General features: G+C 37.2%; 1 non-coding gene across 1 annotated transcript; it reads left to right on the forward strand.

The window, feature by feature from the left end:
- Positions 1-5,399: 5,399 nt before the first annotated feature.
- TRNAE-CUC (transfer RNA glutamic acid (anticodon CUC)) lies at positions 5,400-5,472 on the forward strand. Its single transcript has one exon. It is a non-coding gene; the product is annotated as a tRNA-Glu (tRNA).
- Positions 5,473-16,134: the final 10,662 nt, after the last annotated feature.

Raw genomic sequence — 16,134 nt, forward strand, 5'->3', positions numbered from 1 at the left:
GTGTAAACAAGAAAAGAGTCAGCCCTTCCAACAGACACTGAAGTAGGCATATGATATGTGTGCTCTTGACAGACTCTACTTGGCTTCTCTTTAAAAACTAGGTTAAATTGGAGAAACTAATTAAAACACATAGAAACCTTTTATTTGCTTCACATTTTTGAATTCATTTTCCTCTCCTAATAGAGAAGCATTAAATGATCTTGGCTAAAGTGTTTGGGGCCGCATGTGTTTCGTTATACCTCATTGTCTGCTTTGCAAAAACATTGTAGTTATAATTTTCACATGTGATAAGTAATCTGTTTTTAGGGAAAGTGTTATGATGTTAGGAACGGGAAAGGAATAGAAGTCAGACCTCTTCTGTTAGTTTGGAAACTAAATTTATAGCTTTACTTTCAGGGTTGAGGTGATATGAGGTGGAGCTTAAGACTTGAAATCTCAAATAGTTTCTATCCTTAAATTATATATATATATATATATATATATATATATATATATATATATATATATATTGCAGTGGCATCCGGGTGGCTTGCTTGCTTAAGTGTCTGATTCTTGGTTTTGGCTCAGGTCATGATCTCAGGGTCATAGGATCCAGCCCTGTGTTGGGCTTCATGCTCAGTGGGGAGTCTGCTGGGGATTCTTTCTCTCCCTCTGCCCTTCCCACCCCCCAAATAAGTAAATAAGTCTTTAAAAAGATTTTTAAAAATATCACATTAAAATTCTATTCAAAGACAATATACAGGAAGTAAACAGGTATGTGAGAAGATGCTTAACATCAGTAACCATTAAGAAAATGCAAATAAAAACCAAAATGAGATATCACCTCACACCTGTTGGAATGACTTTATCAAAAAGACAAGGAATAATAAGCATTGGTGAGAGTGTGGAGAAAAGGGAACCCTCATGCACTGTTGGTGGAAATGTGAATTGGTACAGCCACTATGGAGAGCAATATAGAGACTTCTAAAAACATTAAAAGTAGAACTGCGTATGACCTAGTATTTCCACTTCTGAGTATTAATCTGAAGAAAACAAACTTGAAAAAATATCTGTATCCCCCATGTTTATTGCAGCATTAATATGGCAACAACCTAAGCATCTATAGATGGATGAACAGAGAAAGAAGATGTGATATGGATATACGATGAGGTATTACTTAGCCATAAAAAATGAGGAAATCCTATCATTAGTGACAACATGGATGGACTTCAAAGGCATTATGTTAAGTGAAATAAGTCAGAGAAAGACAAATAGTGTATTATCTCACTTGTGTATGGAATCTATAAAAACATGAACAAAACTCCATGGTTGTAGATACAGAGAATAGATTAGTGGTTGCTACAGTGATGGGATAGAGGTGGAAGACATGGGTCAAGGGGGTCAAAAGGTACAAACTTCCTTAAGGCATGGGGATGTAATTTACAGCATGGTGACTATAGTTAATAATGTTGTATTGCATTTAAAAAAGTTGCTAAGAGTAGATGTTAAAAGTTCTCATCACAAGAAAAGGAGTTTTGTAACTGTGTGGTGATGGATATTAACTAGACTTATTGGGTGATCATTTTGCAGTGTATATATATATATACCAAATCAGTATGTTGTATACCTGAAACTAATATAATGTTATATGTACATTGCACTTCAATTAAAAAAAAAAAAAAGAAAGCTCTATCTTGATACTGAGTATTGGGTACTCCCTTAAATATTGTTCCTAAGATGAGCACTTCACTTACCTCCCTTTAGTCTTGCTATATCTATATCTCTCCTTGTCAACAACCTTTGGGAAGAAAGCTCCATATGGTGAATGGAGGTATCTATTTACCAACTACTGTCCTCATTGGTTAAGATCTCTCCACTGGAGGTACTCACTTCCTGGCATTTCTTTCTTTTATTATTATTATTATTATTATTATTTTAAAAGATTTTATTTATTTATTCATGAGAGACACAGAGAGAGAGAGAGAGAGAGACAGAGACAGAGACAGAGACAGAGACAGAGACAGAGGCAGAGAGAGAAGCAGGCTCCATGCAGGGAGCCTGATGTGGAACTTAATCCCAGGTCTCCAGGATCACGCCCTGGGCCGAAGGCAGGCACTAAACCGCTGAGCCACCCAGGCTGCCCTCTTTTATTACTTTGAAATATTTTATTTATTTATTTATTTATTTATTTGAGAGACAAAGAGAGCATGTGGGCTAGAGGGAGAGGGAGAGAGAATCTGAAGCAGATTCTGTACTATGCGCAGAGTCCAACACAGGGCTCGATCCCATGACCTCAAGATCATGACCCTAGCTGGAACTAAGAGTGGCTACTTAACCAATGGAGCCACCCAGGAACCCCCTAAATTCCTGGCATTTGAATGCCTTGCTCAAGAGCTACTTAGGCTCCTCTGATATGGGAGAAAACTCCCAAGCAGAAGACACAAGTTGGACACACGAGATTGGAAGCTGTCAGTATATATGGAGACCATGCACTGCAGTTGGGGTAGACCAAGAGGATTCAGAGTGAGGGATCCCAGAGCAGCCAAGGGCCAATATCTAGACACATTGCCTCATTTAACTTTCTCAATAATGCCATGAGAGTTGGTACTAGGGAAAAGCAAGTGAGTGCCAAAAAACACAGTAATCAAGATAAATCATACTTTAATCAATAGTTTAAAAACTCAAAATTAATGCAAAAAAGCGTGCTAAGGAAAAATAGCAACATTTTATTTTATTTATTTGTTTATTGGGTGGGGGGAGAGAAGAGAGCATCCCCAAGCAGTAGAGGGAGGGGCAAAGGGAGAGAGAGAATCTTGAGCAGGTTCCACGCCCATTGTGAGCCCAACCTGGGCTCAATGCTATTACCCTGAGATCATGACCTGCGCTGAAACCAAGAGTCAGATACTTAACCAACTGAGACACCCAGGCACCCCTAAAATATCAAGATTTTTTAAAAAGACAGAATTGATTCCACACTTGCATAATTCTACCTTACTTGATTCACTCTAATGCTGTCACTGGTTCTAATGAAACTGTATTTACAAAAATAAGTGGCTGTAGATTGCCAATCTGATTTCTTACAATATTGCATTAAAATATGATTTATCTGACTATTGAGTTTTCAGTGCCCTCTTAAATTTTGCTCCGGAAACTAGTGCTCCTAGCCTTGGTACTAATATTATCTCCATCTTCCAGATGAAGAAGCCAAGGCTCAGCCACACAAAACAGATTGCTGTAAGTCATGCAGGCAACCCAGTGATTCCAGAGAGAGCACTATCAGCCACCAATGCAGACCTCTTTCCCAATCACTGCCCTTGTGGCGATAATGTCAAGGAAGTGTAGAAATGATGCACGGTCTTCCACTTCAGGCCACCTTCCTAAACCTTCTCCTATTTTAGGTAAATTGTGGTTTGTAGCTGCACAGCTTTATTGGAAAAAGTACAGTAGAGTTAAGCTGAGAAAGATGTAACTGAGAGCATCTGGGTGGCTCAGTCAGTTAAGCATCTGCCTTCAGCTTAGGTCATGATCCTGGGGTCCTGGGATCAAGCCCTACATTGGGCACTCTGTTTAGGTAAGGAGTCTGCTTCTCCCTCTCTGTCTGCCTGCTGTTCCTGCCTGATTGTGCTCTCCCTCTCTGTCAAAAAAATAAATAAAATCTTAAAAAAAAAAAGATGTAACTGGCTGCTTACTACATTATATGTGGATACAGAAAACTGAAAACTTGCCAGTCACATGAGTTTATTGACACGTCACAGCTGCATGTGTTTATTTCACAACCTTAGAGTAAAACCTGTGAGTATGTGTTTGTCATAAAAAGAAAAGTTGGACATTTCATAATTTTTCAATATCTAATAATTGCACATGAATGTACCTGAATTTCCATTAGCTAAATGGAGTTGCCAAAAAGAACTAATGAATATTGCATGGTTGAGTTCTGTCACTTTTTAAAAGAGAAACTGGACATGAAATCATTTCTTTTAATACAGAGACAAAGACAAGTGACTTTAGAATTTAATGAGAGCTGCCAGATTGGAAAGCTTGCTTCTACAGCCTGGCTTCCTCTCCACATGGACTTACAGAAGGCTCTCAATATAGGTTTATGGATTGATTGAAAGCCTAACTGATGGCCTGTTGGACACAGAGCTTTAAGACACAAAGCAGGTAAATTGTCCAGGTTGGTATAAAGCACACCTTATAACACATACAGCTCTTTTGTTTTTGAGTCCTCACAAATGATAAAAGTGTGGGCCAAGTGTTTTTCCTACTGAAAATATCAGAGATACTGCCATAAAATTCCAACAGACTTGGAGAGAACTCTTCTGGAATTTCTGGTTTGGCTATTTTCATTATAAGATATACTATGGGTGGTTACCAATTCTTTTCTTCCTTGCTGACCATACCATGCCATTGTTTTCCAAATAGCTGATGTAAAAACATTTCCCTCCTCAAAGTCAGACAGAGATATTTTTATGTTGCCCATTTTGATAGGCGTTTATTTGCCCCTTTACTTAAAATGATTCTACAGGCTCATAAGACAATTGCTTTTGTTATGTCTCTACTGGAGATGCCAAAGGGGACAGATGTTCACCAGGTGACCACAGGTTGTGTTTAAGACCCAGCTCCTTAGAAGTGGCAGAGCTTTTGGTCATTATTCATTGAGTTTCTAAAATTAATTTGAAATGTTGGCCATTAAAGGGACAGAGAATAAATGAATTCTAATACATTTTAGGAGCATAAAATTAGAATGGTGTGGCTTGATTGACAGCAGTCTAATGTTATTAGCAATTCCTTCCTAGTTGAAAAAGGGAGGGCGCGTGTTTCTTCGAAGTCACAATCTTCATTTTCGTACTTTGTAAATTATTGAGCATTCTATTAGAAAAATAATGAGGAGCTGCAGATTAAATAGTAAAGCCATAGTTAGTAAAAATGCCTTTGGATAATTTTGACCTCGGGAATGTGATAATGGGTGCAGATTCGAAATAGACTCGTTGATTCCTCATCTGAGTTCTTTTTTTTTTTTTTTACCATAAGATGCGCCTAACTCTAAACTCAATACAAGAACAGTAACCCTATTCCATGCCCTGGAATTAAGGACATTATAAATGTATAGGAAGTGTCAGAATCAATTAAATTATCTGCTGAATAACTACTGTGGGAAGAATACTGTGCTATGATCTTGAGAACAAAGGAAATAAAATACAAGAGCTCATCATTGTCAATGGAGAGCATACTATCTGGCTGGGGAAATAAACAGAAGTATGTAGGTCAAGTGCAATTCTATAGAGCGGTAATATACATGGGTAAAATGAAGTGCTAAGTTATATATTGGAGATAACCTGATAAAAATGGTATTATTTAAAGGTGCTTCTTGTGATAATCATTAATTAATGGGATTAAATGGAAAGAGTAATTGTAGGGGGGCCTTGCTGGCTCAGTTGGTAGAGCATGTGATTCTCAATCTCAGGGTCATGAGTTCAAGTCCCATATTGGGCATAGAGCCTAAAAGAAAGAAAGAAAGAAAGAAAGAAGAAAGAAAGAAAGAAAGAAAGAAAGAAAGAAAGAAAGAAAGAAAGAAAGAAAGAAAGAAAGAGAAAGAAAGAAATTGTAGCCAATCAAGAAATAGGAAATATGATGTGATATGATATACACTTAAAATGTGTAGGGCATGTGCTACTACCTCTGGCATTTCTTTCTCTACAACCCTTTCAGTGATCTTTATCTTTGGTCATTAAATGTTGGCATTCATCAAGACTCAGTCCTGACTCATCCATCTCCTTTTCTGTCTTTACTTCCTCTGTCAAAAAAAGCTCATTCATGACCCTGGCTGAAATGACCTCTCATAAACAGATGTTTCACAAAGTTACATTTTCAACTCAAATTACTCCTCCAGCTCCAAACCCATGTACCCACTGCTTCATGGACATTGATTCTTGGATGTTTCAAAGGATAAAAAAAAGCATGTGTACTACACCAGGATTATGATTTGATTTCCTTTCAAATATACTCTCCTTCCAATGTTTGCTATATTGGGAAATGACCCCAACATCTATCTGACTTATTCAAGGCAGAGGCAATCCAGAAAACTGGAGGCAATTGCTGATGCTACCATCCTCCTAACTATGCTGGCCAGTTCATCAAGACTTGCCAATTTTACCTCCTATTTGTCTTGCAAATCCAACCATTGCTCTTCACTGTACCAAGTCTATGCTCTGTTCCCTTGTTTTTCTCATGGAATCCTGTTTCTTCTTTTCATAAAACCTAGTCGGTAGTTAGTAAATGGCTGTTTCAGGCTCAGCTAGCTGCCTACTCATTCGTTTCCACCTTTTTCCTTAGTAATAAAACTTAAATTTCGCTCAGGTATCTGTCCCTCCCTGTGTAACTTAGTAGAGGATGTCTGTATTTTGATCTCTTAGTAAATCTCTTTCTAATGATTGGTTAAGGGGTTGGCCCATAACCAAGTTTGGGACAGGACATGAAATAGAATGTGTGCCAGGTGGCTGGGGAGATAGTATTTTTTGTTGTTGTTGTTAAAAAGAGGATTTAGAAGAAAATACTCTGTTTTCGGCCTCTGCTGACCAGGATAGGTTGCCTGGAACAGCTTGTTATCTGCTGCCAACCTGACGATAGAGACCACAGAGAGAGGTGAGTAGCACTGAGACATCTGCAAACAAGTGGAGTCACCTTATTGTCAACCTTCTCATGAAAAGTGGCACACATCCATATTGTTTTTGCCAATTTGAGGTGGAGACTTTTCTGCTACTCGAAACTGTAGCTATCTTAATGGACACAATAATTTCATTCTCAACTGCATGATTATTTGATTATTAAAAAAATCAGTTTCTACCTCCTTCGCCAACTAGCCTGTTGTCTATGTCTGATTAGCTCACTGTTGGATTCCTTCTTAGAGGTGTATGTCTGTATACAGTAGGAATTCAGGGACTATTTGATGAATGAATGAATGCCCTACTCATGGAACTAGTAGGCAAAGATGTAATCAGAAAGTAAGGACACAAAATGATGTTTGATCAATGCCAGTCACTGGTAGAGGGAGCTTGAGAGAGAAATAAACCAGGGTGTTCTGGGTGACTGCAATGACCCTTCTAGAGGAGATAAGCTTTGAGGAGATCTTTAGGCACTGAATATGGACAGGCAGAGAGACAGAAATGGTGGTAGTGGAGGAAAAATACACAAGGAAGGGATTCAAGGGCAAGAGAGTGCAATAGAATGAGCGCATTTTGTTCAGTTCTACAGCTTGAAATCTGGAAGACCTTGTGATTTGATGACAGATATCCCTGAAAGCAGCATGTGGAGTGTGGACTCATTCTGGGATTGGAGAATTCTTAAAGATTTTTGAGCAGGAATGTGTCCCGATGGTATGCATCTTGCTGGTACTTAACTCCTGGGTAGGGGTGGTCCTCCCTTTACAATCTTCAATTATTAGAGAAAGAGAAAGCCCTGTGTCCATGATTGTATAATTATGCATACAATGGGTAATGGAATTTTTTAAAAAAAACTTTCATTTTTAAGCTTTTTAAAAGCATGTCTCTCTAGTCGAAATTGAAAGAATAATTGCATACACAGTGTCTTACCTGTAGGCAGATTTCATAGTCATTCATTTTCAAATATCTGATGTCAGTAATTTAAGTAAGACTTCCAGGACATTATTCCTCTGTGCTACAATGTCGGCTACTCAATAATTTCAAATTGATTCATTGCCATAACTAATGGAAAAAAATCATTTTAAGCACTCTACCCATTTTCCCTGAGGGAAAATGCCTGGGGCGCCCACCTTTCAGTGGTTCTTATGATGTCATGACTTGATTTCACATACCTCTTCAATATGTGTTTAAGGGATTTGGAGTAGAGCTTTAAGTCTCTGTGAATGCTAGTTAGGAAAACCCAGTATCTATGAAAGTTAAATTGTGCCTTGAAAACAGGAATTCCATAAATAAACTTTTTGGAACGATTCATTTGAAGTACTTATAAATCTCTGCTAATTTAATTTTGCTAGTTTTAAGACTTCTTAAAATTTGGAACTTGGTACATACTCTTTTAGAAACATTGCACGTATTTGTATATATATGAATATGGTTATATTCTGAGCCAATGCTGATTAATCAAAAAGTTGTTTGAAACCTAGAAACGAGGGGTGTCTGGGTGGCTCAGTTGCTTAAGAGTCCACATGGGGTATGGAGCCTACTTAAACAAACATAACATTCTAGAAACTGTACCCTGTTTATTTTAACTACTATTTCTCAGACCTTTATTAATTAGATTGATTTTTTTCAGTTACAAGTACCAGAATGGGTATTTGGCTAACTTAAGTCCCCCAAAAAGGAGAGGGAGGGTCTGACAATCCAGGGGAAAAACTGAGGCCTCAGGAGAGGCAAACAGGGGTGTTGAAGGACAATAGTGAGGTTTAGGGGATGCAGGGAACAGAAAAGAGTGTGATCCCCTGAGAACACTGTCATAGGGATAAAGATGCTCCATCTGTCTTCAATCCCTTTGTCCCTTGGCTCATAATTCAAATTCCAGGGAGAGACAAAGGATGAATTAGCCTAGCTTGAGTCTGCAACCCATATCTTCCCACCAAGCCTAAAGCCAATGGGAATGGGTCTTCCCTAAGGGAAATCCAGGGGAATTTATATTACTTATAGCACCTCACATTTGGACCCTTAGAAGTCATTTTTCTCCAAATTTGTTTATCTCAAATTCAGCCTCCATACTGGCTGCCAGAGTAATTCCCATATAACCTCCAACTGGCTATTTTCTTCCTGGTTTAACACTGCAGTGACTCCTTAAGGATCCTGTTATTTTCTGGTGTCACTTCTTACCTCTCTCAGCTTGGACCTAATGCTCCAGCCTCACCAACTATTTAATGCTTCTCCAGCTTAGCACTGCGCTGCTCTTTCCATCCTCTGGGTTCCTGTCTCCATGTCCATCTATCACTGGGTTTTTCACATGGGATTACAATGATCAGCTTAAGGGCTTGTTTCCTGCAGCAGAATTATATCTCATTCATTTTTTTGTATCTCTAGGCATTGACAATACCCGGTTTCATTATTATTTGTATTACTTCTCAATCAATTTTGCTGTATCAGTAAATGAATGAACACAATGTGTTTTTCCTTGATGTTCCCTTCCAGATAACTATGGTGAAACTTGACAACTATAGTAACTATTATCTTTTTAAAAGTTAACTAGCTTCTAACAGTGCTGTATTATTGTTCACCCAATTCCTTAAGCTAAAGGGCGATTTGTATTTGGGAGCCCTATTTTCACCATGAAAAGAGTCCTATTTATTTCTTATGTTTCCTCAGTATTTTAGAAGTATAGAGATGAAGAGGTACATTTTCATAGTGAGATATATATTGCTAGGTACTTTCCTAAAGTAGAAATTGGAAATTCACAGGGTGACTGGGAATAATTTAGATTATCATAGGTATTATTTTGCTCACTCGGTACCAGTAATTTCGTATTGCTCCTCTTCTAGAACATTTACCTCCCTGCTCCCTGCCTCTTTCTTTCTTTCTTTTTCTTTTTTTTTCTTTTGCTACTACCAGCACATTGTAAACTCTTGTGAATTTGTTATCGACTCTCACCCCCAAATCCTCTTAAGCCTTTCACTCTTTAGAAGAATTCTCAGTTTATGTTTGTGCTTCATAGTATTTTTCCCAAAGTGCATTGTTTTATGTTCTTGTAAATTGAACTCATCACACTTAAACTCGTGTGCCTCTCCAAGGTCTCTAGATTATTCTGTGCTGGGGATCTATCTTTTCACTGTTTATGATTTTCTGCAAATAAGAGTAATATGCAATTTATTTTGCGCTTCAGATCATTAATAACGATATTAAATAGCATGTGCTTCAGTTTTTTGCCTTCTGGCATCCTGCTTTTCCCAATTTGACTCTGGCCTGTTAACAGTTATTTTTTATTCTGTCGGGTTTTTCTTCTTGTTAAAATATTATTATAATGTTTTTTTTAGAACAGAAAGCAGCTTGTAACTTTTCTTAATTTCAACACCAAGGAACAGATAGCCAAGATAAATTATGTCAAAAGACATCTTACTTGCCCTTGGAACATGTGTCTGGGGGGAGTGCCAATTGCTTATTATAATATTTATTGAGAGTATACTATATGAATAATAGTAGCTAACACTTATGTAGTACTTTCTATGTTCCAGAACTATCTGAATTATTATACATGGAATGTGTTTTTTTTTAATTTTTTTTATTTATTTATGATAGGCACACAGTGAGAGAGAGAGAGGCAGAGACACAGGCAGAGGGAGAAGCAGGCTCCATGCACCGGGGCCCGACGTGGGACTCCATCCCGGGTCTCCAGGATCGCGCCCTGGGCCAAAGGCAGGCGCTAAACTGCTGCACCACCCAGGGATCCCTGGAATGGTTTATTTAATACTTACAACTCTATAAGGTAGATCCAGATACTTCCTCCATTTTGCAGGTAAGAAAACTGAGACCCCAAACACCTGATAAAGTGTGTAAATCACACAGCTAGTAATTGGCACTATTGGGGCTCAAACACAGGCTGTTTGACTTTGGGATCTGAGCTCTTAACCATCTTATGATATTGGATTCAAACAGGTCTCCCTTAGTAAGAGATGCCGAAATAAGTCATCTATGGGTCTTACCCCGAGATGTCTACAACATACTACAGGGTTTGTAAGTAAACAGCTTATGTCTTTCTCCCCCCTGCCCTTGCTTTTTCTTCCCAGTCAATAAGAAATCAGCTTTTATCTCTTTAGCATTTCTTCTCTCCCTCCATATTTTCACAGCCTTGGTTCAGGAAACAATTATTACATGCTAAGATTCATATCGCAATCTCCCCAACTATCTACCTGATTTCAACTTGGGCCTCAAAATTCATTCTCTACAATGCAGACTGGAATACTTTATAAAAACATGAATATGATCTCGTATCTTCCCTGCCTTTAGCCCTCAAAGGACTCCCAGGAAAAATTCCAAAGTCCTCAACAAGCATCCAAGACCCTTATCCTGCACCTTTTCCCACTTCCTCCTCTGAATTTCATACTCCATGGAATTCATCTTCTGTTCAACAGTGTTGAGTCCTTTGAATGAACTATTTCTTAATTACCCATGGCTTGTGATTCTCTCACCTCCTTCTTAAAATGTTCTGTTTGAAAAAAAATAAATAAAAATAAAATAAAATGTTCTGTTTGGCAAGACCTGGATCATGTCCCCACACTTGGAAAGGGAGTGGGATCTGCCTCACACAAAATGTAGGGCCTATGAATGAAGAAAGTAATTTTCCTGAATGAAAATAAGGGCCCTGTTGCCAGAATAAGAGGAAGTAGATGCTAGTCAGGAAAACACAGTTTACATCCATCTAGCATCAACCATCATGGACATGGAATACACACGCAGTAAATGATTTATTTTATTAGGGATAATGAGCATGAAACTGATATCATCTAGGGCTCTTTATCTGAAAGTCTCCAACTACCCAAACTGATTTATCATTTTGATTAACCTCTTCTTTTGAATAATTTTGAATAACCTCTTTAACCAGTGACTTGAATTTCACTTAATATATAGAGAAAGTGATCAAGGAAGAGGTTAGGTGATTGAAAATCATTAAAATGTCTGTAAGGAAGAAATTTAAATTTTCTTTGCAACAGAACATCTTTGAAGCAGTGCATTATTCATATAGAATATTACAACTCAGAGAAAGTCTTAAAATCCCTTCTTAGCTGAGGTACAGGTACAGCTCTCCTACTTATCTGCTTGAGAATTTATCATTATGATGAGACAAGTGTCATGAGTCAACTGGACCCAGAACTGTGAAATCCAGTCAGTCTGTTTTGCCTGAGTTCATCCTAACGCAGGTGGAGGTTATCTAAATGGATGTGGTCAAGGTGCTTTGTCATTTATCACTTGAAAATGCTCACCCATCTAAGGAAGTTCTTAGCTTCATTAGCAAATCAAGTGAGAACTGAAGTTCATTGAATCTATCTAACCATCCCACCTTTATGCAGGATAAATTTAGGTTTGGGGCTTTAAATGTCCTGCAACAATCAGTTGTGTGGATGAACCATGGGCCATTAACTAAGTTTTATCATAAATCCTGACATCTCTAGATGTGCCCTGTGTTATTAGGCTTTGAGGTTATTGTGCTCTAGGACCAATACAAAAACAGTAACAAAAACACATCCCAAACTTTATTCTGACCTTGAACAATATACAGAATGAAAATGTTTGGGGATTAAGAAAAGACATGAGCATAATGTGTATGCTCAAGTGAGGTATTTCAGCGTGGTCAATATTCTTAGACCCTTGAGCATAGCATGAACAATGGCTTCCCCTGGGCTGATTCTCACTAAAGTAGCATTTGTTCTGCTTTCATGAATAATCAGTTGTATTGGCTAGTAAATGAGACAAACAATTGTTCTTGAAGTTATTGGCATCTCAGCCCAATCTCTTCTAGCCAAGTCTACATTCTAGATTTGAGTATCGGTGGAATACTAAGAGCCCAGAAAAATTCAAGCAGGTTGGAAAAATACCACTTGCTTTATAAGGAATAAAGACTGGTTGCTGATTCTGGATTTTATAGACTTTAAAAAGCTGAAGCATCATCTATTTGTTTTTTTATAATTTGTGTAAAGGAGTGCTCTGATTTTTATTACATTGTAACAAACTCTCCTGAAATTGAGTAGCTTCAAATACCCACTTAATTTGACTCACAACCAAGTAGGTCAGGAAATGGAGGACTGATTTGCACAGTTCTTACTTGGGCTATCTTATGAGGTTACAGTCAGGTGTGGGCTGAGCTGTAGATATATGAGCAGGACATCCAAAATGGCTTGCTCACATGGCTGCAGTTATGTTAACTATCTGCCTGTATATGGCATCTTCAGTATGGTGGTCTCAGGGGTCAGATCTTTTACATAGCGCTTGGCTTTGAGCATCCCAAGAGAAAAAAGCAGAAGCTATATGGCTTTTTCTGACCTAACTTCAGAACTATGTAGCCTCCCTTTCACTGCATTCTGTGCTTACAAGTCGCTGAGATCAGTCTAGATTCAGAGAGAGGGGACAAAAACCCCTATCTCTCAAGGGAGGAGTAGGAAAAAGTTGTACACATGCTTTAAACCATTGCAAAGTGTCTCCAAAGGGCATGTGGAAATATCTTCCTCTTGTTGCTCAAGGTAATTTTTGGAGTATCTCCTATCCAGAAACTTTAGCATTCTTCACAATACTGGGAGTTATGGAGACATGATTTTGCCCTAATGTTCTTTGTTTAGGCCCAGCATCAAATAGCAATGTATCATTTTCCTTCTGAAGCAGAGCCAAAAATTTTATCCCAACTGCCGTAGGAGGAGAAGAACTGAAAAGCATTTGGATCTGACTCAAGAAATTGGGATGTTAAATCCACCTGTAATGCAAAACCAATCTTACCTAGCGCTCTGTAAATTCTCCCCTGAGTTTGACAAGATTTTATTTTTAACCTAGCAAATGAAAACCCATTTGAACTACCTTGTTCTTGAATAGTCACATATTAAAGATAAATATGAGGCCATGAATGATATGTTGTCTGCTTTGTAAAATCAAGAGAATACAGATTGTGCAGTCTTTTTTTATAAGCAATTTCCTTCTATAGACCTTTAATACTAGCAAATCTGTAAAGGTCTATTGCTGACCTAGATTATCCTATAGAAAAATGAAATCTTTTCAAAGTCAACATTAAAATTCACATTATTCAGGGCTTTCTTTTTCATGGTTTATCTTACAGCAAGCCTATAGGAGCAGTTTTGCTTCATGTACAATAGTATCACTGCTGGCTTTAGCCTGGTTGGCCCTGTGGTGTTATCTATTATACAGAAGAGGTTGCTACTTCATTAATAAACTGATAAAGGGCTCGACTATCTGCCCTCAATTTCATTTCTCTCCTCTGAGAGACAGTCTTTCAGATATGATACAGTTTGTTAATGCTATTCAACATATGATGGTATAGTACCTGCTTCTTCAAAATTATAGTGGTGGACTGTTACTAGTTCTAAGCAGACTAAATCTCAGAGCAGACACATGAGGATTTTGTTTTAATGGCATCCTAATGAATGATGGGTTTTATATTATATTTATTTTATTTATATTAAATTCTGTCGTTGCATTTGTACCGGTTGAAAGAAAAATAACTCTTGACTTGGTAGAAGTAGAAGTTAATTTATAATAACTATAAAAATTACTTAATATTGCTTTTTTTTTTCTGTTCCTCGGGCCAAAATACGGCTGGCAAATTCTTCCTAAAGTCCCATTAATGTACTTCCTTCTACCATGTTGGTTAAAAACCAAAGCAAAATTAAACAGTCCTATTTTAAGAATGATCTAATATTTTGAAAACATAGTGATTTTTCTAATTGCAAGGGTAATAATTGAAGCAAAAAGGAGACAAGAATAGAAACAATAACTTCTTATCTCATTGCCCAAAGGTTATATGTTTATATCCTTTCAATTAATTTCTCTAAGGTATGGATATACATTCACACACATACTTATGTATTATATCTGAATAAGTAACGCAGCCTCATAGTTCAAAATTCAAAAAATAAAATGGTGATAAAACAAAACAAAATCTTCCTCCTTTAGCACTTCAGCTGGCCAGTTCCCTTTTATAGAGGCTCCCACTCTTCTCTATTCTTTCTTCTGGCAGAGATATTTTAAGTAGATTCAAATAGTTATCTGCATGTTTTTTCCTTTTTACTCCACCCAAATGGCAGCTTAATATTCAGACTGTTCTATGCCTTGTCTTACAGTTCTAAGGCTAGAAATCTAAAATTGAAGTGTCAACAGCATTGGTTCCTTCTGAGGGCTATGAGAAAGAATCTGTTCCAGTCCTTTCTTCATGGCTTGTTGATGTCCATCTTTTCTCTATATCTCTTAGCTTTGTCTGCCCTCTATGTGTGTGCCTCTGTGTTCAAATTTTCTCTTTATATACGGACACCCGTCATCTTGAATTAGAGCCCACCGTAATGATCTCATTATGACTCGATTACCTTGTAAAGACTCCATCTCTAAATAAGATCACAATCTGAAGTCCTGGAGTTTAGGGCTTTAACATATGAATTTTGAGGAGGACACAGTTGGACCCATAACATCTGTTTATATGTCATTTTACTCATAATAAAGTATATTTGGGATAAATTTCTAGAATTTGAATAGCTGAATAAAAGGTTATGTGCATTTGTGGTTTTTATAGACATTGTCCCTCTTCTCTTTATAAAAGTTGCACTAACTGACAACTCTCCTGAGCGATGGATGAGCATAACTTCTCCCATAACCCCTCACCATATGATGTGTTATTGAACTTTGAGTCTTTGGCAATCTAATACATAAAAATGGTTCTCAATGTAGTTTTTATTTATACTTCTAATAAATGCATAAGCATAAGTACTTTTCACATTTTAAGTATATGTTTTAAAACTATGAAGTTAAACCACAAATACCATTTTATAACTCTTTCAATTAAGCAATATATAATGGGCATGCTTTCATATTATGCAATATTTTTCTTACAACAGGAAAGTTATATGACTTCATACTATCCCACTGAATGTTTGTATCACAGTTTATCTAATTCTTCCTATTGTTATACATTTATGTTGTTTCCAACATTTTTGCTACTAAAATAATGCTAACTATAGAGAAAAATCGTTGTGGACAATTAGGATAGAAATTAACATTGTCTTTCTGGTAAATAGTTTTCCAAGCTGAATTAATAATTAAATGAGTCATATCAATGCCTCACATTTTAACCCTCTCATTTCCCCTACAAATGTATTTGCCTGTGATTTCAAGAAAGTTACTTCTCAGAAGTTGAACTTAGATTTTTTTTCTGTACTATGTTTTAATCTTCCTGTAATGAAATTAATGTCTCTGAAATCAACTGTACCATGTACTACATCATATGGTAAGTATAAATGAATGGTATTACTATGGCAGAACAGTTGGAAATATATTTTTGCACATCTGGGGCTTGTATCTCTCAATTTACAGTTGATCCTTGAGCAACATGGGGGTTAGGGGTGTGAAATGCCCATGTAGTTGAAAATCCACATACAACTTTTGATTCCCCAATAACTTAACTATTAATAGCTTACTATTGACTGGAATCCTTACCAAT

This window comes from Vulpes vulpes, chromosome 9 (genome assembly GCF_048418805.1).
Source record: "Vulpes vulpes isolate BD-2025 chromosome 9, VulVul3, whole genome shotgun sequence".
In the NCBI taxonomy this organism is placed as follows: domain Eukaryota; kingdom Metazoa; phylum Chordata; class Mammalia; order Carnivora; family Canidae; genus Vulpes; species Vulpes vulpes.